Below are 27,252 nucleotides of genomic sequence, written 5' to 3' on the forward strand. Positions count from 1 at the left end.
GGAATGAAGCAGTCAGCAACACCATAGGAGAGAGCCATTTTCCTCTCTTCTCAAGGTATCCACACAGACAGACACAGAGACAACTATCTGACATGTTTTATACTGTACAGATCTCAGTATAATGGTGAAATGTGTAATGAGACAGATGGAAGAATTTTAAAAGGTAACAGTTTTAGTATTTATTTTTTTTAACATTACTAAATCTGTGTTGTGGGTATACAGTTTTTTTAATCAATGAAGAAATCCTCCCGGAAAACTTCCCAAATATTTATGGTATTTATTTTAAATGGGTGCTTCAGAAGATAGATGAAAGGGGGACTGGCTCACCTTCCCATGTGTGCAGCTACACACTGACTTTTTAAAATTTACCCAACAACAGAGCGTGGGATGGTTACATATTTAAATCAGTTGTGCATTGTGGAACACAGGAGAAAAATTAATTTGTATCGGCTATCTGCTTTCCTGTGAGCTCCCATATATTCCTGGGCAGCACACCACTTGAAAGGTTTGCTATAGCTACCCTCCTCCTAGTTACCTTGGTTTCAACATCATGCCAGTTTGTTTTTCTATATAGGTCAACTTGCCAAGGCGCCAAGTCTCATGATATTCTGTGATACAGAAGGCCATGGATATTTTTTACCTGTACAAATCCCTTCATCATTGATTCAATTATGGGGGAAAATCCTTGAAGTGGATTAGCTACTTCATCAGTAATATAACAGACAACGATATGTACTAACTATTGCCATGGTGAACTTAGAATACCTCTATCATTTTTCATAAAAAGCATGAAGTATGTGCAATATTTTATATTATAATATAGAAGAGTATAATACTTTTTCAGTTGTTTCTGAATGCTCAATAATTTGGGAGGTTTTTGTATGTGTGTTGCATGCAGGAACAGCATTAGCAAAAGGAACATTTCTTTAAACCAACATTTAACAGATTTTATCTATCTCCACATACACCACATCAACAACTCAAATTCTAGTACTCATTAACTTTGAGGAGGTACAGCTCCAGATCTAAACTTTGTGGTTTAGGTTAATCTCTAGCATGAAGATTTCTATGTCTACAGAGTGCTTCATGACACTCATAAGCCAAGCCTAAAAAATTATATAGTTCCTGCCCAAACGATTATGTAGACTCAATGTTAAGCAAATGCTGCATTGCACTAAAAACATGGTTGCATTTAATGGTTTCTGAAGGGACATCTATATCTAGTTTGTATAACAGTTCATTAACTATGAAAAGTGTTTTGGGAAGCTTAGATATAAAATTTGCTACAAAAATAAAAATATTAAGATTAGTTGCAAACACACCATTCACATGAATAAGCAAATATTTTTTCAGGTTCTACTTCAAAATTATATTCTCAGAAATGCAACTTTCCAAAAGGAAAAATCATCTAGTATTTCACAACTGGATGACTGATTATACATGACTGTGCTCTAGCTTTTAAAATGAAGGAGATTCTCTGTGTTATAAATACTGTGCATGATTCTCTAGTCTTCTAATTTTAAATATGTATTTTTTTGGATATATGGTAATGCTTCATTTACCAGTGAAGCAAATAATTTTGCAGGCAATAAGAATACTAACTGTCAGGGACCCTGGAATGAGTGCTAAACTGCCATTTGGACAATCTGAAATCTTTCCTCTCTTCTTAAAGAGATCGATCTTTTTCTGGGTCTGTTAAGGTGCACTAATTTAGGTTATATGTCATGGTCACTTGTTTTTGCTTTCTTAAGATATTTAAGATGGGTAAAGTTTACTTACTATGATAAGGAAAGACTGGAAGAAAGTTTCTGCTGATCCTGCTCATTATACTGGATAGAGGGAGTCTAGATTTGATTCACTTTCCAGGTTTAAAATTTTAGATTGGGCATGCACTGCAAAACATGACTGCATTTGGGCCATACACTAGGGAAGGAACTACCGTATATACTTGATCATAAGCTGGTTCGATTATAAACTGACCCTTGCAAGATGGATAAGTAAAAATGGAAAATTTTTATGACCCGTTCATAAGCTGACCCTAAAATTCAGGGGTCAGCAAACTTTGTCTCCTAGGCCATCAGGATAAGCCGCAGGCAGACTGAGATGATTTGTTTACCTTGCGTCCGCAGGCACGGAGGTAAACCTAAGTAAACAAAGTGTACTGGTGCACCAGCTGCTTACCCTGATGGGCTGGGACAGCAACTGATGGGGAAATGTTTTTCGGGTGGAAGAAGCGGGGGCCCCAGAGAATAACCCCTGTGACCACCCCCTCCATGACCCCACCCCCAGCCTGGGAGGACCAAGGGAGGATCTCTCTGTCCTGGCTGGAGCTGCTCCGGCAGGCTGGGCAGAGCGGCCGCAGCCTCCTCCGGCGGGCCAGACCGGGCAGCACAGCTGCAGCATGTTCCAGTGGGCTGGGCCAGGCGGCACGGCCGCAGCGTGGTCTGGGGGGTGGGGCTGAGCAGCATAGCTGCAGCCTGCCAGCCCCAGAGCTGGCTGGGGGGAGAGCAGCGTGGCCAGAAGCCGCCTCTTCCCTTCTGGCTGTGCTGCCTGTGTTGGGGGGAGGGGCTGTGTCCCACCTCTCCTTCTCTATACTCATTCATAAGCCAACCTCCTCCTCTGGTGCTTCCCTTTTTTACTAAAAAAATTCAGTTTATGAACGAGTATATGCGGTAAGTTACATCCAAATGTTATAATCTACAGTAAATACTCCTTGATGTTAGCTGTATCTTTGCTTACTGCAAATCTTAATTTCCACCAGCACTCCAGCAAAGTTACAAACGTATTTGTCTGGTCAGTATACTGCAAGATGAGTTACTGTCTTATTTTCTATTTTCTCTCTTGTATAGCTATACTCCAAGTCTTCTTAAGGCACCACTCCTGGAAACATTTATGCAGGCACATAAAGTTAAGAAATGTGGGTAAGCATTTGCAGGATCAAGGCCTGTATATGGAAGCTGTAAAGTGAATAGGAAGAGATTTTCTTAAGATTTTAAATTCTAAAGCTAATATTATGAGTAGAGTTTTGTTAGAAAGTACCTTTAAAATAAAATTCAGAACAATAATTGTGCAAAAGCTTATACACATTGTCAATTATATTCACGAGAGTAGTCTGACATAAAATGATACTAGTGTGGTGGGAGTAAGTTAAGCAAATGCATAAGTGTTTGTGGGTCTACACATATGACTGAGATTTTCAAAAGTGCACAGCATCTGCCTGACTCTGCTCTTGTTGAAGTCAGGCCAATGCTGCAGAATTTTGTGAATCACATTGATAAAGCTTAAGAATAAATCTAGTTAAGATATTGTATTTAAAAAAAAAATTCTAGCAGAAGGAAAGGATAAACAATATGCCCCAGGAAATGCAAAGGATTTGTTTTTTGGTTAACATACTTCTCCCTTGTCATCATAAATGTTACAAAGATGCACAAATTACGAGTCTTACATTTAATCTTCTTCAACTTGCATTTTTACAGAACAGTTCATTTTCATTTTTTTTAAACATGGCTCCAAGCACTGAATAGTTTTCATTTCTATTACACGAGTGATACCAAAATTACCAATGTAGACCTTAAAACTTCCTTTAAGCTATGGAAACTTTACCTAAGCAACGATTTGTTTTCTCTGCTGATCATACATATTTAGATGCTGCATGACATTTTCTCATCAAATGATTGAAATTATACAACTGGGACAGCTCTCATCTCAGTTTTAAATTAAAAAAACAATAATATTTCATGATGGGAAAAACAAAAGTGATCGCATCTGCCTGTATATTATATACTGAGAATACATATCCTATGATGTGTCAATATATAAATAATACAATTATAAAAATAAATTTAGAATATAATTTACATGCACATTCTACCACATTTCCCTTTTCAGGATTCCAGAATCTGGATCCAGGGTGGATAAAAATCAATGAAAAAAAAATCCAATTTTTTTAATTTAAATCACATTTTTTGATAAAATGCTTTTTGAGGAAAAACACTAACTAAAGATAGTTTTAATTAAGATTCATTATAGCTCAAAGATATCTCAACATGGAATACAGATTATAAATTCTAATTCTATAGTATGAGAGAATATATTCATGTAATGTTTAAGAAACATTTTGTAAATGAGTTCCAATAGTTCATGGATAAGGGACCCAATCTTATGAGGTTTCAGATTATTTAGGTTAATCTTTCTATCTACCCAATGGGACTCAGTGCTCAGTCTAGAAGACACCATCAGAGATGCTTAGTTTTGCAGTTCTCAAACTGTGGATTTGTGTCTCCAGAGAGAACATGTTTGTTAACAGCAACAATGTTTTTTAATAAATAAATAATAGAGGTGAGAAATAACAGATTTCAACCCTATTGTCTCTCTGCAAATTTGTGTACACAGAGTCAATCCCTTACCTCTCTCTAAAAGTGCAAAGTTTCAAAAAGTTCAATGAATGGAAGATTGGTGGGAGCAGAATAGATCTGGACAAGGAGAAGAAGTCTGGAGATAAATGTGAGAAGTGAGGGACTGGCAGTAGAAGCAAAAATGAAACTGTTTGAACAGCATATGAGAGAAGTCTTGAGGTCTTTCTGATTGTAGCCTTCATTGATCTGAGATCAACGATATCATTCTTCTCACCAGAAGGAAAAACCTATAATGGCACCAGACCATTAAAAAGACCCAGTTTGGGAATATTTTAATGAAGTCCCTCTACCTGTGGGTAAGACAGGCATGTGTGCAAAATGCAAAGAGTGCAACAAAGAAATGCAAGGCCTGGTTGCCCAAATGAAACAACATAATGAGAAGTGTTCCTTCTCAGGAGGAAGCTGCGTTGAAGATGATGAAAGGAACATGTCTGAACATGCAAAATCTTCAGATTGGTAAATGTTTTTAATTCATATTTCTTTCTTAAGGACTGCCTGTCTTCCTTCTGGACTATTCTTGAATTCTCATGTTTGAGCGAAAAATATAGTTGTTACTCTATGGAACTCATTTTAGAAGCAGTTGTGATAAAAAATAAATAGCTGAACTAGGCAGATCTTCCTTTTACAATTTCACCTTTAAGGTAGTACTGTCAGTGAATGCAATGAGTAATGCTAAATGAGCAGTATGGTAATAATAATTAAATAACTGCACTGACTTATTTTGTTTAGGAGAATCCATCCTCAACATACAGGATTCTGAAGACTATCCACCTTCAAGATCACCATCATTTTCTATAGTTTCAGAGTTATCTGCTAATGATAGTGTTTCAGTCACATCATGTATGTCACATAGCCACAGTATATCTCTAGCAAAAAGAAAAAAAAGTCTCCATCATCCAGAAATAGCCATAGATAAGTTTGTGATAAGAACCAGCAGATTACAAAAAGAGGAAATTGATGAAAAAACTGCCCAGTTTGTTTATGAAACAAACTCTCCTTTCCATATGATTGAGAAGCAATAATTAACATGATTCAGTCATTAAGACCAAGATACAGTCCACCCAACAGAGCAGATGTTGCAGGCAAATTACTGGATAAAGTGTATGAAAGAGAAATTGAGCAGTGTGCAAAAGGTCTAGAGGGTGAACTTGTTAACCTACGTCTTGATGGGTGGAGCAATGTCCACAATGATTCTGTTGCATGTGCTTGTGTGACAAGAGATGAAAGGAATGTCTTCCTTACAGAAACAACTGATACATCAGGAAATGCACATACCGCAGAATACCTACAAGAACTATCAGTAAAAGCTATAACAAACTGAAAAAAAATAAAATGTTTAGTATGCAGCTTTAAATCAAATCCACCCTGTCTGGATCTATCCATGTATTGAAAAGATTCTACACTTAATTCAGATTGTAAGATGTTTGGGGCAGAGACTTTCTTTTGGTTCTGTTCTGGGGTCCTGGTCCATTACAAGGGCTCCTAGGCTCTACAGTAATACAAATAATCAATAATAACAATGGACAATTTGCTGATGCCGCTTTATATCAAAAGTGGTTGATCTCCAGGTTCAAGTTTTGCATCTTTCTTTTATAGAGTCTTTTGGACTATAGATTTTGGGGCATGGTCTATTAAATGTTGGTGAAATTCACAAACCAATTGTTTGCAGGAATAGGTTTCCAACAAGCACACTGGGGGCTCCACTTACAAGCTAATGCCAAACATATTTGGAGCAGCCTGCTCTTTTGACCTCTATAATAATGAAGTCACTAGTGATCTGTCTGGTTGCATGGGATTTTATACACTTGTTAGTTAAAGGAGAAAATCATTTGCAGAATATTGCATTCTGGCACATCAGGTGGACTTGCAACATTTTCTGAAGGATTTTGAGTCTAAGAATACAGTGAAAAGTTTATACTGAGAAAATGTATTCTCTGTGACAGATCTGATCTTGCTCCAATAATCAAATATGATTTGTATTATCTGTATTATTAATGTAATTTGAGGGAAAATAGTTCTCATTTTTCTCAAAGCATCATTCTAATGTCAACAAAAAACTCCTCTTTAATCATGAATAATAAAAAGAAATACACATGAATCAAGAAAAGGGAAATAGCTCATGCAAATTATGCAAGGAGGATATGACGTGGCATGCGTATCAAAGAAGTGAAAGGCATAAAACTTTGTGTATGGCTGTGACATAGCACCTCAGCCATGCCATAAGTGTCATAGTACAATTTAAGGAGAATGATAGCAAACACACAAGTTTGGACCATGTTTGTCTTCTATATTAATATGAATGACATTATGTAAGATACTATAATATATACAGCATTCTCACTAGCTGCTGCCCTTATAGCATGGAATGAATCAATAACATTAGCAAAGAAGGGTGATGATTATGAAGTTGACATATCTGTTTTAACACTGATTTGCTAGACTTACAATATGTGTATTCAGTGAAAGAGGCTGCAACAACCCACTGAGTGTTTGGTTGTTGGGGTTTTTGTTTTGTTTTGGCTGGGTCTAAGGAGGCTAATAAAACATCTAGATAAACGTACATTGATGACTTAAAAGTAAAATAAACTGATGTGGTAATTATTTATCTGTGAAGAATTTAAGAGCTGAAATCTCTGACAAAGAAAGAGAATTTACAGTATTTGTGACAATGTTAAGCTACAAAAACATCCATCAAGTTTATAGGACCCAAAAATTTAAATAAAAAACAGACTGACTGACCTACTCAGCTTTAACAATATTCTTTTGTCTGTATCCTTTGTAACTGAACTGCTTGACAACTCCATGCAGCTGTTAGTAACAAGCACAGGTATTGATTACCTCTGAATGTCCTAATGATGGGAGACTGGGACACAAACCATAAATGTAGAGTTTCTGATTCCAAGTGAAATTATAGTTCACCCTACAAGATTGCACAATAAATCGGTGAACAAAGCAGCCAACCCAGAGCTCTGGGGTCACTGAAGTGATGTTGACACATTACAATAATGAGAAATTGAAATACCTCATGCCCTATTGATTTTTGAGCTGAATCATTCCCACTGCAGGAGATTACAAGACTCTGCACTGGAATCATGGCCCACATGGGAGATGCTGATGAAAAATACACACAATCCTACCAAAATAAAAATACTTTACTTGTACTCATTAAAAACAAATATCCTTCCTTTCTCCAGGCTTAAGGCTGTAATTCGACTAACATATTATTTAGTTGGGTGAGGTCATATTTTTTATTGGACCAAGTTGTCCTGGTGAGAAAGACAAGCTTTCAAGCTTACACAATTCTCTTCAGGTCTGAAGCTTGTCTCTCTCACCAACAGAAGTTGGTCTAATAAATGATATTACCTCACCCTCCTTGCCTCTCTAATATCCTGCGGTCAACCTGGCTACAACAATGCATGCATATTATTTAGCTATCTTAAGACTTCTTCCCCTTTCCCTTATCTTCTCTCTGTGTATTACTTTGTGTATATAATAGTTAAAATATCCCATAGAAATGAGACATCATATTATCATTAAGTTAGTGCACATGAAGCATGTTAAAATATGCTTTTCTAATGTTATAAACAGCTTTCATGTTTTCCTCTAATTACCAGCTTATTCTCTAGATAAAATAGAAGACTACGCACAAAATAAAAGATAGTGTATCCAGCTAAAGAAAGGAATTCCTCATGTCTTTTTTCTAATTCCATCTGACAGCACTGAGAACGTATAAGCAGTTACAGAGGTGACCAGTCACATAAGTTAATTACAGTCCTGTCATGAGATAAAAGAATGGTAATAATTTGCTTTACAGCGAATTGCTTTTGCCATAAATCATTGTTGCCAAAGGAGAGAAAAAAGAGTACTTCTACTATTGCAACCCCCTGAAAGATCTCATGCTGGAACACACAGAAGTTGGTGAAGAGAAACTTACAGTATTTCACAAGTGTTATCACTATAAGTGCACATTTAGTACACTGTTCTCGGCAATAAATACTTTGAGCATTACACTAGTGCTGTAATTGCAGCACAACTGCAGAATAACCAGGCTTTATGTGCTTGGAAAAAAAAGAAAAAAGGATTTAAATTAGAGTGAATGGAAGTATACTTGAGTGAGGAATTTACTAACATATAGTAATTTAAGTCTAAAAAGCTTTTAACTGTAAGTGCACTTAACTATGAAAAGAGTAAGAAGGAATCAACTATTAGTTAAATATATCCTGAGGATGAGGAATTAGTTCCTCTTAGAATCCATTTGCTTCTTATTTAAGGGCTATATATTTTTAATCTCACACCTGAAATCCAATGCCACCAGCATGACAGCAAGGCAAAATAGATGATAGAAAGACAACTAACCACACTGTACACAAGGTACTTATATGGTTCCCCATTACTATAGTAACGAAGTAGTTCACAGTACCCCTAAGGTAGAAAAGCGTACTTATCTTTCCCATTGTACAGAAGGGGAACTCAGGCACTGAGTGACTAAGTGATTTGCCCAACGTCATATAGGAAGTCTGTTGGCAGAACAAGGAATTGAACCCAGGTCTCCCAAGTCCTAGGCTATCACATAGAGGAAGGATAGCATCTGTAGTATATTATAACACTTCCGTGCAGACAGACCCCTTCCACCAATTCAGAATCTAAAATCCTAAGGGCAAAACCACTTGGGCATCTCCAGAATGAGATAGACTGACAAGGTCCCCTCTACCACTAACCCCTCAAATTTCCCCACATAATCTCATACCAGGCATAATACATTCCCATGCAACAGGTAGCCATTGTGCTGACTACAGTGCACTTAAACAAAGCTTCTGTTTCTACATGTGTTCAAGTGCTGAGTTTCCCATCCTCACACAAGGTTTCTGAAGCAAATTTGCCTATTTCTTCAAACAGCAAAGATTGCCCTTAAAGTATCAGGCTAAAGAAATATTAACATTATCATCAATATCATTTAAAATAAAGCAACAATGTGGTCAAAGACTACAGTAATAAAGAGTACATGAATACTTAGATAGAAAAAACAAAGAGCAATATTTAACAAACTGAAAATCAGAATAAAATAGTGACATCTGACAAACACCCTTTCTGGGCTTTTAGGAATAAGAGGACAAACGGTAACCCTACACCACACTCCCAAAGAGAAACCCCACCAACCTGCTACCATTCCCCGATGACCATTGTGGTCCCAACTTTTTAACAAGCCAGCCATGACAGCTACATGCCATTGTCTGGTCACAATGGAAGAATGATAGCAGGCAATGGCCATGGTTTAACTAGGTAGCCAAAATTTTAGTCATCTAAAATATCTTATGAATACCTGGCTACAAATTGTACAGTGCAGGTCATCATTCCTTAATCGTTTCCACACAATGGCAGCCCAAGCCAGACAGGGATTTTCCAGGACTGCAGGACGTATCAACACACACTCTTCCAGTCAGCAGGACGGCGGTATCCTGCCCCCTAACCTGGCCCTGCTACTTCCTGCTCTTCCCCTGTAAACCCCCTAATACCTGTTATAGGAGGGAGGGCCCCTTTAAAGGGGGACACACACAAAAAAATAACTCTTTTCCTCCTGCAAGCCAGAAAAGGTCTCACCAAATGGTTGCTGCAGTGAGCACAACATGATTTGGTCAGCCCTTTAGGGCAGTCACCATAAACTCACTCAATACTAACAAGCAAGGCAATCTCAAATTGCTAATAAAGAACACACCTATGCTGTATGTGTTCCTTATTTTTAATTGCCTGTTTTGTATTCTGAACACTGAGTCTATTAGTGGGGATGTTAAATTACACAGTCTCCTTGCAGTTCTCTAACTTGCAAAGAGGGCAACATCAAAAACTCTAAACAAATATTTCATTTCATCTTTTGTAACACCAGTTTTCTAAGCATAATTAATTACATGGCAGATTTTTTTGATAATTAAATATTTACTATTGATTATCACTTGTGACAATATTTATGTAAAAAAACATGTCAGCTTTTGCCACCTTGCATCAAATTATAATTCAGGTAAATAGAGGGAGTACTGTATCAAGCAAGGAAGTACAACTCATGAAGTCTGAGAAAACAAAATAACTGAGAAGTACTTTTATCATTTAGGTAGCATACAAATATTTGGGCAATTAAAATGGCTACGAATGAATCATTAACATTCAAAGCTTTGCAATGGGAAACAAACCATATTTTGTCCATGGTCATTAACAAGTATACACAAAGCTATTCTCTGTTTTGTTTATTACTAGTAATTAAAATCAAAGTAGTGTCATAGTTAGTAAAGTTTATTCACAGCAATAGAAAATAAAACCTTCCTGTACAGTAGATAGAATACTTCCATGTGATATATTACTGGGATATTTTTCTAGAGTTTGTAATTAAAGGACAGATAAATCTGAATGGCTTTTACATTGGCACACACACACACAATGCTGGATGAATATTACAAACTGTACATATTTTTTTTCTGAATGTTAAAAGTGAATACATAGGAAATGAGTCTTTTTCTTGGGAAAAAAATTACATCATATGATAAGGTAGGTTGTACCCTGGATTGTGTTCTGAAATTTTGAATTATACAGTATGCATGAAAAATTATGCATGTGTCAGCTAAAGACATGCTCATAGTCCATACAAAGGATCAGATTCTAATCCCAGATGCAAGATGAATATGATCCAATATGTCAAATAATTTTACTATCACAATTTTATGTCTGAAAAGAATAGCCAGGCAATTTGTTCTACATTTGAGGCATGAATCTGGCCCACAAAATGTGTTCAACTGCTGAATGTATACAACATTATTCAAAATGAACATTTAAAGTATAATATCCTCATGGTAAACAGTTTTCCAAAATCTGGACTGTATGAGAATTTTGGTGAAGCAACAGTATTCTTGGCTTCAGAAAATCTGATTCAGATAATCTGAAGATCTATGTGTCACATCAGCATAAATACTTGGGAACTGAAAATCAGTCTACGCTGAAAGTTAAAGTCAGTGCAAATCAGTGCTCAACAAGAGTTAAGGAATATTGGTAATACACAGAACATTACACAGAATATCTGATGGTTAGTTGCCCATAGTATTACTAGTAGCAATTTACCCACGGTTTTCTCATTCCCTGGGATTTCTGTGAGCAGCCAGTGTCTCAGACTGGACATCACAGTAGAATGCTTCAAGGGGACCTGGAGTCTGGGATGCAGCACCTGTTAACCTGCCAGGCAAAGTCAGGGCTGTCATAGCATACAGGAGAATGCTTGGGTGCCTAAAAAGCTGGTGGTATTAGGGAGCTAACACCCATCTACCAGAGTCAGGACTCCCGCACTCTGGAAGCAGGTTGTTACAAGGTCTTGGGTACCCCAAGAGCCATCACAGGAGGTTACTGCACTGCAATTAGTAGAATCAATGTCATTTCATGTAACTACACTTTTCTTTTAAAAAAAAAGAAAGATAGTCTCTTCCAGGAAGGTATCAGAAAGACTGTTAGGTAAGATATGTACAAAATGGTAGTAGCAGTATCTCAGAAAAGCAGTTATGTCCCTTTTTTATGTCCTAGAAGTCAGAGCTCTCAAGTGTGCTGCATTTTACAGGACATTCTGCATATTATTGGGGGGCGGAGAGGAGAACCTTAGTCCCAGATTTGGACCTTAGCGTCCAAAATATGGGGGTTAGCATGAAAACCTCCAAGCTTAGTTACCAGCTTGGACCTGGTACCTGCTGCCACCACCCAAAAAATTAGAGTGTTTTGGGGCACTCTGGTCCCCCTGAAAAAACCTTCCCTGGGGACCCCAAGACCCAAATCCCTTGAGTCTCACAACAAAGGGAAATAATCCTTTTTCCCTTCCCCCCTCCAGGTGCTCCTGGAGAGATACATAGACACAAGCTCTGTGAAACTACACAGAGTGACTCCCCCTCTCTGTTTCAAATCCTGGAAACAAAAAGTACTTTCCTATTCCCCCAGAGGGAATGCAAAATCAGGCTAGCAATCCAACACACAGATCTCCCCTTGATTTCTTCCTCCCACCAATTCCCTGGTGAGTACAGACTCAATTTCCCTGAAGTAAAGAAAAACTCCAACAGGTCTTAAAAGAAAGCTTTATATAAAAAGAAAGAAAAATACATACAAATGATCTCTCTGTATTAAGATGATACAATACAGGGTCAATTGCTTAAAAGAATATTGAATAAACAGCCTTATTCAAAAAGAATACAAATCAAAGCACTCCAGCACTTATATTCATGCAAATACCACAGAAAAGAAACCATAGAACTTACTATCTGATCTCTTTGTCCTTACACTTAGAAACAGAAGACTAGAAAGTAGAAACTACTTCTCCAAAGCTCAGAGAAAGCAGGCAGACAGACAAAAGACTCAGACACTCAATTCCCTCCACCCAAAGTTGAAAAAATCCGGTTTCCTGATTGGTCTAAAAATCCGGTTTCCTGATTGGTCCTCTGGTCAGGTGCTTCAGGTGAAAGAGACATTAACCCTTAGCTATCTGTTTATGACACGCCCCCCAAATTGCAGACATTGGGGAAGCTCACTGGCGGCGATTTCCTTCTAGAACTTGAAAATAAACAGATTAATACAACACATACACCTTTACATATACTCCTAAGTATATAACTAACAGACTTCTACATTTTAAGAACACTTTTTAACTACTAGATTCTGGGAAACTCTCACGGGAGAGTGCATCAGCTACTTTGTTAGAAGCTCCTGTGATGTGTTGAATTTCAAAATCAAAATCTTGGAGAGCTAAACTCCAACGAAGAAGTTTCTTGTTGTTCCCCTTGGCCGTATGAAGCCACTTTAGTGCAGCATGGTCAGTTTGTAGTTGGAACCGCCGTCCCCAAACATATGGGCGTAGCTTTTCCAGGGCGTACACAATGGCATAGCATTCCTTTTCACTGACTGACCAGTGACTTTCCCTCTCAGACAGTTTCTTACTGAGAAACACGACAGGATGGAAGTTGTGATCTGTTGCTTCCTGCATGAGCACTGCTCCTATACCACGCTCAGATGCATCCGTGGTTACTAGGAATGGCTTGTCAAAGTCCGGGGCCCTGAGCACAGGGTCAGACATGAGCATCGCCTTAAGCTGGGTAAAGGCCTTTTGACACTCATCAGTCCACTTAACTGCATTTGGCTGGGTCTTTTTGGTCAGGTCGGTCAGTGGGGCAGCGATTTGGCTGTAGTGTGGTACAAATCGCCTGTAGTATCCGGCCAAGCCTAAGAAGGATTGGACCTGCTTTTTGGACCGTGGGACAGGCCACTTTTGGATAGCATCCACCTTGGCCTGTAGGGGGTTTATGGTTCCTCGACCCACCTGGTGCCCCAGGTAAGTCACTCTGTTTTGGCCTATTTGACACTTTTTGGCCTTAACAGTTAGTCCTGCCTGCCTGATGCGCTCAAAGACCTTTTCCAGGTGTAGTAGGTGTTCGGGCCAGGAATCTGAAAAAATGGCCACATCATCGAGGTAGGCAACTGCAAATTCTCCCAGTCCAGCTAGTAGACCATCTACCAGCCTCTGGAAGGTGGCGGGTGCATTTCGAAGGCTGAAAGGAAGGACATTGAATTTATACACCCCCGCATGGGTGACGAATGCTGACCTCTCCTTGGCAGGTTCATCTAGCGGTACTTGCCAGTACCCCTTGGTTAAGTCTATTGTAGAGATGAACTGGGCACGTCCCAACTTCTCCAATAGCTCATCGGTACGTGGCATTGGATAGTTGTCCGGACGAGTTACAGCATTTAGCTTACGGTAGTCCACGCAAAAGCGTATTTCCCCATCTGGTTTGGGTACCAGAACCACTGGAGATGCCCATGCACTGGTAGATGAGCGGATTATACCCATCTGTAGCATGTTCTGGATCTCCCGTTCTATAGCAGCTTGGGCATGAGGAGACACTCGGTAGGGTGGGGTTCTGATTGGGTGAGCATTACCTGTATCAATGGAGTGGTATGCCCGTTCAGTCTGTCCTGGGGTGGCTGAGAACAATGGGGCGAAGCTAGTGCACAGCTCCTTGATTTGTCGCCGCTGCAGACGTTCCAGGGTGGTTGAGAGGTTCACCTCTTCCACGCCACCGTCTTTTTTCCCGTCCTAGTAGACACCGTCAGGCCACTCAGCATCATCTCCCTGGACTGTAAACTGACAAACCTGTAAGTCTCTGGAATAGAAAGGCTTGAGAGAATTAACATGGTACACTTTAGGCTTTAGTGAGGAATTGGGAAATGCTATGAGGTAGTTTACAGCTCCCAGGCGCTCTTGGACCGTGAATGGCCCTTCCCATGATGCTTCCATCTTATGGGCCTGTTGCGCCTTCAAGACCATAACCTGGTCTCCAACCTTGAAGGAACGTTCTCTGGCATGTCTGTCATACCAGGCCTTTTGCTCTTCTTGAGCATCCTCTAGGTTCTCTCTAGAAAGGGCTAAAGAGTGTCGGAGGGTGCTTTGTAGGTTGCTTACAAAGTCCAGAATGTTAGTTCCTGGAGAAGGCGTAAACCTCTCCCATTGCTGCTTCACCAACTGTAATGGCCCCTTAACCTCGTGACCATACACAAGTTCAAATGGTGAAAACCCTAAACTGGGATGTGGTACAGCCCTGTAGGCAAACAGCAACTGCTGCAACACTAGGTCCCAATTATTGGAGAATTCGTTGATGAATTTTCGTATCATGGCCCCCAAAGTTCCATTGAACCTTTTCACCAGGCCATTGGTTTGATGGTGGTACGGGGTGGCAACCAAGTGATTCACCCCATGAGTTTCCCACAGTTTTTCCATGGTCCCTGCCAGGAAATTAGACCCTGAATCTGTAAGGATGTCGGAGGGCCAACCTACCCTGGCAAAGATGTCTGTTAGGGCCAGGCACACAGTGTTAGCCCTGGTGTTGCCTAGAGCTACTGCTTCCGGCCATCGGGTAGCAAAGTCCACTAAAGTCAGTACGTACTGCTTTCCTCTGGGCGTCTTTTTTGGGAAAGGGCCCAGAATATCCACAGCTACTCGCTGAAATGGGACCTCAATTATGGGGAGTGGCTGGAGAGGGGCCTTGACCTGGTCTTGAGGCTTTCCCACTCTTTGGCATACCTCACAAGACCGGACATACTTGGCAACGTCCTTGCCCATCCCCTCCCAGTGGAAGGACTTCCCCAACCGGTCCTTGGTTCTGTTCACCCCAGCATGGCCACTGGGATGATCATGGGCTAAGCTTAAGAGCTTCCCCCGGTACTTAGTTGGAACCACCAACTGTTTTTGCGGCTGCCATTCTTCCCGGTGTCCACCAGAAAGAATTTCCTTGTATAAAAGTCCTTGGTCTATAACAAACCGGGATCAATTAGAAGAGCTGAGAGGCGGTGGGGTGCTCGTGCCGCCGCCCACGCTTTCTGAAGGCTGTCATCTGCTTCCTGCTCAGTCTGGAACTGTTCCCTTGAGGCTGGGGTCACCAGTTCTTCCTCAGACTGTGGACTTGGGCTTGGTCCCTCTGGAAGCGATGTAGGTGATGGGGTTGTTTCCGTTGCTGGTGAACCGCTCTCCGCTGGTGCACCTGAGGGTATTTCAGGCTCTGGCTGAGCCTTTTGGGTATGGCTGTCTGTTGCTTCTGCCAGTTTTGGCTCGCTGGCGCCCTCTGGCGTTGAGTTTGAAAATGTAGTTGCACTTGCTGGTGCTGGTTGCTGTTCCAGTTCCGGGCCTGGGACTGGAGATGCTGTGGCTGTTTCAGTGGTAGGCATGGAATCCGGGTCCACTACCTCTGTCTGGGTCTCTGGTAACACAGACGGGGCCTCTGTGGACGGCTCAGGAACAGGAATGGGTCTGGAAGCTTGCCTGGTTTGGCTACGTGTAACCATTCCCACTCTCTTGGCCCGCCTTACCTGGTTGGCCAAGTCTTCCCCCAGTAGCATGGGGATAGGATAATTGTCATAGACTGCAAAAGTCCACATTCCTGACCAGCCTTTGTACTGGACAAGCAGTTGAGCTGTAGGCAAGTCTACAGCTTGTGACATGAAGGGGTAAATTGTAACTTTGGCCTTTGGGTTGATGAATTTGGGGTCAACGAAGGATTGGTGGATAGCTGACACTTGTGCCCCCGTGTCTCTCCACGCAGTAACCTTCTTTCCGCCCACTCTCAAATTTTCCCTTCGCTCCAAGGGTATTTGAGAGGCATCCGGGCCTGGGGATCTTTGGGGTGATGGTGGTGTAATGAATTGCACTCGCATGGTGTTCTTTGGACAGTTGGCCTTGATATGTCCCAGTTCATTACACTTAAAGCATCTTCCATCTGATGGGTCACTGGGCCGAGGTGAGTTACTGGAGACTGGTGAGGTGGAAGGGTAGGGTGTCTGTGGCTTTACTTGGGTGGTATGTGGGGTCTTTGGCTGTCCTCAGTTGTAGGGTTTATGGTCTGTGTGCCCCCTGGGGTAATCGTTCCCCTTGACAGTAGCTTTCTTGCTTTCTGCCAGTTCCATCCATTTGGCTCCAATCTCCCCCGCCTCAGCGATATCTTTGGGATTTCCATCTTGAATGTACCGTGTGATGTCTTTAGGAACACCATCCAAGAACTGCTCCATTTGTATGAGGAGGTGCAGTTCTTCCAAGGTTTGAATGTTGTTTCCTGTTATCCAGGCCTCATAGTTTTTTGCAATGTAGTAGGTGTGTTTGGGAAATGACACCTCTGGTTTCCACTTTTGGGTTCTGAAGCGCCGACGGGCATGATTTGGGGTTATCCCCATTCTGTATCTGGCCTTGGTTTGAAAAAGTTTATAGTCATTTATTTGCTGCTTAGGCATTTCAGCTGCCACCTCTGCTAAAGGTCCACTGAGCTGTGACCTCAATTCTACCATGTACTGGTCTTCGGGAATGCTGTACCCAAGACAGGCTCTTTCAAAATTTTCCAAGAAGGCCTCGGTGTCATCACCTGCCTTGTAGGTGGGAAATTTCCTGTGCTGTGGAGCAATAATGGGCGCCGGGTTGTTAGGGTTGGCTGGCACATGCAGCCCAGCTTTTGCCAACTCCAGTTCATGTTTTCTCTGTTTTTCCTTCTCTTCATTCTCTTTTTGTTGTTTTTCCATTTCTTTTTGTTGTTTTTCCATTTCTTTTTGGTGCTTTTCCATTTCTCGGCGGTGGGCCAACTCTTCTTCTTCTTGTTTCCTTCGGTGGGCGAACTCTTCTTCCTCTAGTTTTCTTTTGTGTGCTGCCTGTTTGATTTGTTCTTCTCTTTCTTTCATCTCCATCTCTTTTTGTTTTATTTCCAGTTGTCGCCTGTGTTCAGCTTCTCTGAATTGTTCTTCGGCCTCAATTTTTGCCTTAGAAGTCATGGTTCTTGTTTTCTTGGGTTGGGGTGCCCTCCAGTGTTTATCTTCTGAACTGCAGGTTCTCTTGCCTCCTGAAGTCTGCCTAGCAACAGTGCCTTTAGCTAATCTTCAATGTTAAGTAAACCTGAAAAACCACTTTATTTGCATGCATATAGTGCTGGAACTTGCCTCCTAATGGGAGGGCTATTGCATGACAAAAGACCCTTAACAGTCTGGTAATGGCTTCTTGCTTAACATGCAAGCCACAAACTGCCAGAGAGAGCAGAAAAAAAAATTCTCTCTGGTTCCCTTTTAAAACCAACTGTTTCTCTCTGCTAAAAAACCCTTAGCAGAGAAGAGAAAAATATAATATTCCTACTGGCTTCTGGATTCTGTCTATCCCTCCCACCGCTGCCACCATATCATAACCTTAGTCCCAGATTTGGACCTTAGCGTCCAAAATATGGGGGTTAGCATGAAAACCTCCAAGCTTAGTTACCAGCTTGGACCTGGTACCTGCTGCCACCACCCAAAAAATTAGAGTGTTTTGGGGCACTCTGGTCCCCCTGAAAAAACCTTCCCTGGGGACCCCAAGACCCAAATCCCTTGAGTCTCACAACAAAGGGAAATAATCCTTTTTCCCTTCCCCCCTCCAGGTGCTCCTGGAGAGATACATAGACACAAGCTCTGTGAAACTACACAGAGTGACTCCCCCTCTCTGTTTCAATCCTGGAAACAAAAAGTACTTTCCTATTCCCCCAGAGGGAATGCAAAATCAGGCTAGCAATCCAACACACAGATCTCCCCTTGATTTCTTCCTCCCACCAATTCCCTGGTGAGTACAGACTCAATTTCCCTGAAGTAAAGAAAAACTCCAACAGGTCTTAAAAGAAAGCTTTATATAAAAAGAAAGAAAAATACATACAAATGATCTCTCTGTATTAAGATGATACAATACAGGGTCAATTGCTTAAAAGAATATTGAATAAACAGCCTTATTCAAAAAGAATACAAATCAAAGCACTCCAGCACTTATATTCATGCAAATACCAAAGAAAAGAAACCATAGAACTTACTATCTGATCTCTTTGTCCTTACACTTAGAAACAGAAAACTAGAAAGTAGAAACTACTTCTCCAAAGCTCAGAGAAAGCAGGCAGACAGACAAAAGACTCAGACACTCAATTCCCTCCACCCAAAGTTGAAAAAATCCGGTTTCCTGATTGGTCTAAAAATCCGGTTTCCTGATTGGTCCTCTGGTCAGGTGCTTCAGGTTAAAGAGACATTAACCCTTAGCTATCTGTTTATGACAGATGTAGACAGAGATCCCACGATTTACCTACAGCCTAGGGAAAGGTGCACAGGTAAACTGAGAAGCAGAATCCCATAAGTGCTGATCTCACCTCTACTGCCATTTATAGTTCTGCACTTCACAGGCTTTATTATAGGGTGAGGCCTTATACACTACCCCCTAAAAGGGAGATAAATATCATTTCACCTCTATTTTATAAATAAGTCATGGAGAAGTTGTACTATGTCACTTTTAGCAGAGATAAGAACAGAATACTAGTAAAGCAGGACTAAGCCTTATCTGCTCAGAAACATTGTCTCACTTGATGGATATACCAAACCTACCCTGTCTCTAACCACTACACTACAATTCCCTTTCAGATTGAAGATTGATTCTCATGATCCCTGATCTCCAGGATTCTACAGGTGTCTAGCAAATAATTGTGTAATTCACAAGCAGTATGTGCATCAAGTCCCCTTGTGGTGGCTATTTTACATAGATAATGGTTACCCTCTTAACTTAAGTGGCAGACGGCTGTGCTGAGGATCTGACAACCCACATGAGGTGTCCTTATGGTTGCAGAAAACTGAATTCAGAAGTCATGTACTTTTCTACTTTAAAAAGAGACAACATTCTTAAAATATGTCCTATAGTTAAAATACATTATAACTGTTTGCATGGCACAGAAAAACACAGGTGTTCTGCATTTCAGTCCTCTGTGACACACTGTAATTTTTTATGTCACGCACTGAGAAGTTTGAAGGTTGAGAGACATAAGAAATTTTGGGAAATCCTGTTCTCATCATACTGTCAGTGCCAATTTTTCAAGTGCAAAGGGAATACATTTTGGAAAGCATACGAACTTTTGAGTGCTTTTCTGAACTTATATTTTGAGCCTTTTAAAGTTCATCCATCACTTTTCTCACCAGTCATAATATGAGAGGCAAGAAAAGTTGTAAGTAAACCAGTAACTGAGAATACATAAAAGCTTCAGTTTCAGCTATTTAATCTCTATATGAAGAAATCCACAAAGAGAATAGTAAGGCCATCATAACAGTCATCATTCTAACAGAACCTCTTTTACAATTGTCTGTATACAAATGCCATCTGCCATGATAATAATGTACTTCTTATATCATTGCTTGCCAATAAGTAGTCAAGATACAAATTAGTATGGCAGTACATCTGACATATAGCAGGTAAAGACAGTACATAAACAGTATTTCTAATGTATGTGCATGTCTTTTTTAATATAAGAGTCTTTTGTGTAAATAGTCTTAATTTCTCTAAACAGGAGCAAAATTATTTTTTGCAAAGGAAAATCGTGCCTCACTAGTCTATAGTTCTTTGAACATATCATAAAATAGTGGACAAGGGAAAACCAGATGATAACAGGGTGCCTCAAAATTCCATATTAGAACCAGTGCTGATTAACGTATGTGTTAATGATATGGAAAAAGAGTTGAGGAGTGAGATAGCACCCATTTGCTGATGACAGAAAACTGTTTAGGTTAGTCAGCTCCAGAGGAGGCTGCAAGGTACTTCAGGGAGACTTAAAGTTAGGTGAATGTGCAACACAACATCAGGAAAAAGTAAATATTGGTAAATGCAAAATAATATATATTGGTGGGAAAATATGAATTGCACACCTTGCAGGATTCTAAATTAATAGTATGACTTCAAGAAAAAGACCTGGACATTACTACAGACAATTCATTGAAGCCCTCTCCTCAATGTGCAGCTGTGGTGAAAAAAAGCTAGCAAAATGTTATGACTCATGAAGAATGGGATGTAGAATAGCATAAAAATTATAATGCCTTTATATAAATCAACAGTGTACCCTTTTCTGGAATACTGTGTTCAGTAGTGGTCACCCATTTAATAAAGGATACTACAGAACTGAAGAGGGCTCAGAGAAGGATGATGCCAATGATAGAAAGAGACTGCATCGGGAAAAAAAAAATCAGATGAAGAGAAACTGAAAATATCAGAATTGTTTACCTGAGAAAGGAGATGAATAAAAGTAAACAAAATAATGCATGGTACAGAGATGGTAGATTGGGAACTTCTGTTCTCTCTCTCTCATAAAACAAGAACAAGGGGCTGTGCACCAACACTGAAAAGTGACATATATAAAAGGAAATACTTTAAAAAATGCATAATGCTTAATTAGACTATAGAGCTCATCGACACAGTGTGCCATTGAAGCTGAGAATTTAGGAAGTTTTAAAGGGGAACTGGATATTTCTATGAACAGCAAGAATATCTAGAGTAATAAAAATTCAAGCTTTTTTTAAAAGGGTGTTTTAGAGGGATATAAAGCCTCACTCTTTAGAGTTTAAGTTAATCTCTTAAATATCAGTCATTATGATGAGATCTTCCTGGGGGGTAGGTTATCCCACATGTGCCTACTGTAAGGTTTCCTGCACATTCCTTTGAAGCTTCCATTGCTGACCATTATCAGAAACAATAATATTCTAATGGACCACAGGTCTGATCCAGTATGGCAACTGTTGTATTATTATTTTAAGAATTATGGGCTGTTGGGAAGGTAATATCACAGCATAGGCCTTTTACAATACACTTGATAGTTTACATGAAATGTATTCAGAGTTTTTTGGAGATAACTTTTTAAACATCCTCCAATCAACAGAAATAGTGTAAAAAAATATATATTCACAGATTCGAGATTTTCTATTTAGCCACAAGATGTCACTATTGCTACACACAAATTCAGAAAAAGGTATATTTATCTGAACCCTTAAATAAAGATCAGAAATTGTTGCTTCGCACACTTATATCTCTTATTGTTATAAAGGTATCAGTAATGCAATTTAATGTAGCTGAAAGACTAAGTACACCAACCCATAGGCAATTTTCTAGATTAATGTCTTTGGCTAATGGTGTCGTGTTGAACAGAAACAACCAAGGCACATTGATGATAATATTTAAAGTACTCCAATAATTTTACTTTTATTATGTCAGTGGGATGTTGCCAGTGTAGTTTGCAATAATTGATTCCCCCCATCCTACCCCCTATCACCACCATTTTATTTCATTAAAGTTTTCTGAATCCCACATTTCAGGCTCATCAAGACATTTTTCATCTAATCCCATTATCTTTCTTCATGTGTATGCCTCATCTTAAGTATACATTATGAATCCCATTAGGAAAACAGGGTTTTAATTAACAGTATAAAACCTACAGTTTATAAGACATCAACTCCCCTTGCATCTAGGAATATATGATTTGCCATACAAAATCAGATAACTGGTCCATCCTCTTTGGTGTCCTGCCTAGAAAAGTGGCCAATACTTGATACTTCTGGGGAAGTGGGGAAACAAACCTTAAACAATTGTTCAATGCTAAACACATGGCACATTCAGCTTGGATCTGTCCTTCTATACAGAAAACGCCCTTCCTGGAAAACTCACTGAATGTTAACATGGGACCATATACACGGTAGTTCAGTTCTTCCTCACATAGACCTGGAGAGAGATTAGAGATACCTGGAGAGAACAGAGCCATTACAAACTGTATGTTTATAACCTTATAACTAAAGGATTAACCATATAGACTTTTTACAACTAGATTTTGCTTCTGGCAGCTCCTGCTGAGAAAAGATTCCAAGTATCTTTTCTTAAGGATTTTATTTTCTCTTTAATGTCTGTGGGACATTTTATGCTTCCTAAGTCTCTTATGTGTGCCTCATTATCCCACACTGTGTTCCATACTTGGGCTACGGCAGGTTAAGAGGTATGACAAAATAATACATTTTAACTTCAGAACATCATGAGGTGACTCATGTGCTTTGTGCAGTGAAACCAATAAATATCCCTAAAAAAGCCCAAACAGTTCTAATAAGTCTTTGGTAGCTCCTAAGGGGAGATATTTGCAGGGCCGCCCAGAAGATTCAGGGGGCCTGGGGCAAAGCGGGGGAGCTGCGGTGCTTGTACTCAACCCAGCGGCAGTCCGGGTGTTCGGCGGCATTTCGGCTGCGGGGGGGCCCTTCAGTCGCTCCGCATCTTCGGCAGCACTGAAGGGCCCCCCGGAGCTTGGGACAAATTACCCCACTTACCCTCTCCACCCCCCGGGCAGCCATGGATATTTGGGGCTGGGTAACATGCTGTGAGAAGCCCCACAGATTTATAACACTAAGTAAATTACAATGAACAACTGTTTTCTGTAATATTTATGGAAGCTTAAAATTATAAAAGATTAAATAAGAAGAGAGCAGAAATATGAGAAAAGTACTAAAGGTACGCATACATAATAGTTTACTCAATTTTCCTGTCTCCCTAGCCATCTGTATTGACAGAATTATTTTTTTTACGCTTCTACACAAAGAGAAATTAGAACAAAAACATAATTGTAAATAAAGAAGATGATTGCCATGTTTTTCAATCCCCCTGCCTATTTGCTACAAGACACTGCTGTGTATCTCATGTCTTTCTTGTTAACATTTCGTGGAGCACTTCCACAAACATACGTTTGTTCTTGTTCTCAACATTTTGTTCTGTCACTGCAACAGATGGCTTTACACTGAAGCATATTAAAATATTAAATACTTTATAAACCGGTTGAAGTTTGAAATGCCTGTGACTAATGACTGTCTTCACAACTACTTTTAATACAGATATAAAGAATTCTATTTAGTGCTGCCATATCACTTGTTCTATTTGCTACAGTATTTTTTAAAGCTACAAGAGCTTGTTTAACATCAGCATTGTTTCATTATATTGTTCCAGCACTCCATACTTGATTCTACTGCCTGTTCAGAGAAGGCTAGAGCAACCACACTACTGGGAAGTTGGTGATAGAGACTAGAGGAATTATGGTTGGTTAGGGCAGGAGCTGACATTATGCCACTATAGATTCTGGAGCATGGTGGAAAAGCATTCACCAGTGTCCTTGATCCATCTTTATGAAAAGATGTAGCATATGCTCATCCAGCACCAGTTTTGCTGAAACACACTGATCTATCTCACAGCCTTGACCTCACATCATTCAGACACACACCTCTCTTTGGTGTACAATGTTCATGGGAGCACCATCTCCCTTTCCTCAATATGAAGGACTCTTAAACAGGAATCTCAGAGAGGAAGGGGGTCTTCTCTTTCTCTTCACTCCCTTCATATTCTGAGGCAAACGTAGTTTAACCCTAAGTCTTCCCTGGCCAATTTTACATCAGACTGAAAGTGCTTTGAATAATGCCTATGCAGATGGCGAGTTGCAATTGCTGCTCCTGATTGGCTAAGAACCATGCACATCCAATTACTTTTGTTCCCTTGTGTCCCCACTCTAGCCTGCTTTTTTGTCTGACCCCCTTGTCATGTCTTATCATTTAGACAGCAAGCTCTTTGGGGTAAGAGTGTCATTTTCTATGTTTGTACAGCACCTAGTGCAATGGGCCCCAGTCTGGTTGGTCTCTGCTAGCTATTCTAACATTAGTGTTAAATAATAATAAGCAGCCAGTACTGTGCTCTCTAAAATGTTTGCTATAACTTGACTTCCCCACCCCACAGAAAACCTAGAAGTTACTGAATAACATTATGACTGGGAGATGAGAAAGTGTGTGTAATTTCTACAATTGAAACTGACTTTCTAGAAAAAGTAGAGTAAAGTCAGATGAGTTTAGTTTGCTTGTCTTTTCAAAAGCTTAAAACAAAAAACAAAAAAACAAAAAAAACCCTCAGGAGACCATGAAGTCTTAATACAAAGCACAGATATGTGTTACAGTATTTGCTCAGTACCAATTCCTTTAAATTTTCCAAACCTAAACATATTGTAACTGTACTGATAGTCTATTAAAAGGGCTTTGTTATTGCAGTGTTTCCATCAAAATATAATAAACATCTTTCACAATAGGAAATTTGGCACACAATATAATTTTCATACTTTCATGTGCTTTTCATTATACGATGAAACATTTGAACGGTGATGTCATAACCTATTCCCAGATTTGGACCTTAGCGTCCAAAATATGGGGGTTAGCATGAAAACCTCCAAGCTTAGTTACCAGCTTGGACCTGGTAAAGCTGCCACCACCCAAAAAATTAGAGTGTTTTGGGGCACTCTGGTCCCCACAAAAACCTTCCCTGGGGACCCCAAAGACCCAAATTCCTTGAGTCTCACAACAAAGGGGAATAAACCATTTCCCTTCCCCCCTCCAGGTGTTCCCTCCCTGGGTTCCTGGAGAGATATACAGAAGCAAGCTCCGTGAATCTAAACAGAGGGATTCCACCCTCCCTATTTCCAGTCCTGGAAACACAAGTACTTCCCTCTTCACCCAGAGGGTATGCAAAGTCAGGCTTGGTAAATCTAACACAAAGAGATTTTCCCCCTGACTTCTTCCTCCCACCAATTCCCTGGTGAGTTGCAGACTTAATTCCCTGGAATTCCCACTAAAGAAAAACTCCAACAGGTCTAAAGAAGAAAGCTTTATAAAAAGAAAGAAAAATACATTAAAATGGTCTCTCTGTATTAAGGTGACAAATACAGGGTCATTTGCTTAAAAGAAAAAATGAATAAACAGCCTTATCCAAAAAGAATATAATTTAACACATTCCAGCAACTATACCCATGTAAATACAAAAGAAAACAATATAAACCTATGGTCTTCCTATCTTTGTACTTACAACTTGGAAACAGAAGATTAGAAAGCTTGGAGATAGAGAGAGATAGCCGAGAGGGTCAGACACCAGACAAAGAACAAAGAACTCACACACAAACTTCCCTCCACCCAGATTTGAAAAAGTCTTGTTTCCTGATTGGTCCTCTGGTCAGGTGTTTCAGGTTACTCCTTTCCAGGTGAAAGAGACATTAACCCTTAGCTATCTGTTTATGACAGGTGAATAAAAAAAATCCAGTAGCATACCCTTTATCATACTTTATGTACCATACAGAAGAGTACAGCTGAGAGGATAAGCATTGGCATTTTATTTTAAGACAACCGTTTTCAGGCTTATCAGAATTAGGTATTATTATGAGGAAGGTAATTATAATACAACTTCATGTAGCCTTAACTCATAGAAAGCAATGTCCAAGAGAATTTTTACCAATGTACAATGAATATTTCACAGTGAGAAGTTAGGATCTTCAGGAATGAGACTATCAGCAAATTAATTTGCTTAATAAATATAGAATAGGAAACTAAGCATTTCATGGGAAATCAGTTTTATAATTTCAGAGTCATGACATTATCTTTTAAAAAAAAGAATATACAGAGGTGAATCCCTCTTTGTTATTAATAATTTATATCTCAAGTTTTTATGATAAAATTTTGCCAGAAGTCAAAATGTTTTCAAAGTTATAGGCAAGGCCTTGTATAAAGCAGGCAACAAATTAACTTGCTCCACTTTAGGTTTGTAGTTACAATCTTGTGCTCTCTCCTGCTGAAGAAGATAATTTAGTCTGTAATCTTTGTAAATTACCATTTGATCACTCTAGATTACCAAGGACTAAATTGTGTCATGGTAGGATAGCCCGTTTCCCAGTGACATTCCAGCTCACAGCCAGAAGAGTTCCTGGAATGAAAAGTAAACATCTGCTTCACCTCTGTAAGGAACTTAGCATAACCCCCATCTATGCCTTCTATCCCTTTTGAGTGCTGTGCATCTCCAGACAAGAGGGGAGAAGAAACCTTCATGGTGAGTGCATAGAACACCATGTGTTTGGCTCTTGCATCAGCCACATAAGGAGAAGAAACATGCGTCCCTCTCTTCCACCACCACTGCATACTCACATATGGGTCAATTAGAATATATCAAGTTGCACATAGAGATTTTGTAATATGGTCCAAACTTAACTGCTAAAATTACCTAATCAGCTTTAATATAAGGTGGCTTTGTGCCATGTTTATGCTGCCCCCCTTCAATCATGAACCCCTGTTGCAACTCAAGAATGTTCTAAGTTGCGCCTAGCTGCCAGTGAAGGCCTATGAAGCGCCCTGTGAAGGCCAAAAGTATAGGACAGGTCCATCAGTGGCTATTAGCCAAGATGGTCAGGGACACAAACCCCACTCTCCAGATATTCCTAAACCTCCAACTGCCAGAAGCTAGCAGTGGACAACAGAGAATAGATTACTTGAAACTGCCCTGTTCTGTTCCTTCTCTCTGAAGAATCTGGCACTGGCCAGGATACTAAGCTAGATGGTCCATTGGTCTGATCCAGTATGGTTGTCCAATGTTCACAGCCCTTCTCCTCTGATCATGCTGCCTACACTCTGTATGCCAGAAGCTGCAAAAGGATGGTAACAC

At 39.9% G+C, this 27,252-nt stretch overlaps 1 protein-coding gene and 1 long non-coding RNA gene across 11 annotated transcripts in view; one reads left to right on the forward strand and one right to left on the reverse strand.

Annotated features, from left to right (window-relative positions):
• The window catches only part of RBFOX1 (RNA binding fox-1 homolog 1), a 2,697,109-nt gene that overhangs the window by 1,168,625 nt on the left and 1,501,232 nt on the right, over positions 1-27,252 (reverse strand). The window lies entirely within an intron of this gene.
• LOC127057616 (uncharacterized) overlaps positions 18,641-27,252 on the forward strand; it is a 703,575-nt gene continuing 694,963 nt past the window's right edge. Inside the window, exon 1 of the long non-coding RNA XR_007776138.1 lies at positions 18,641-18,966. This is a non-coding gene — a long non-coding RNA (uncharacterized LOC127057616). The remainder of the gene's footprint in view (positions 18,967-27,252) is intronic.

Source organism: Gopherus flavomarginatus, chromosome 9 (assembly GCF_025201925.1).
Source record: "Gopherus flavomarginatus isolate rGopFla2 chromosome 9, rGopFla2.mat.asm, whole genome shotgun sequence".
Taxonomy (NCBI): domain Eukaryota; kingdom Metazoa; phylum Chordata; order Testudines; family Testudinidae; genus Gopherus; species Gopherus flavomarginatus.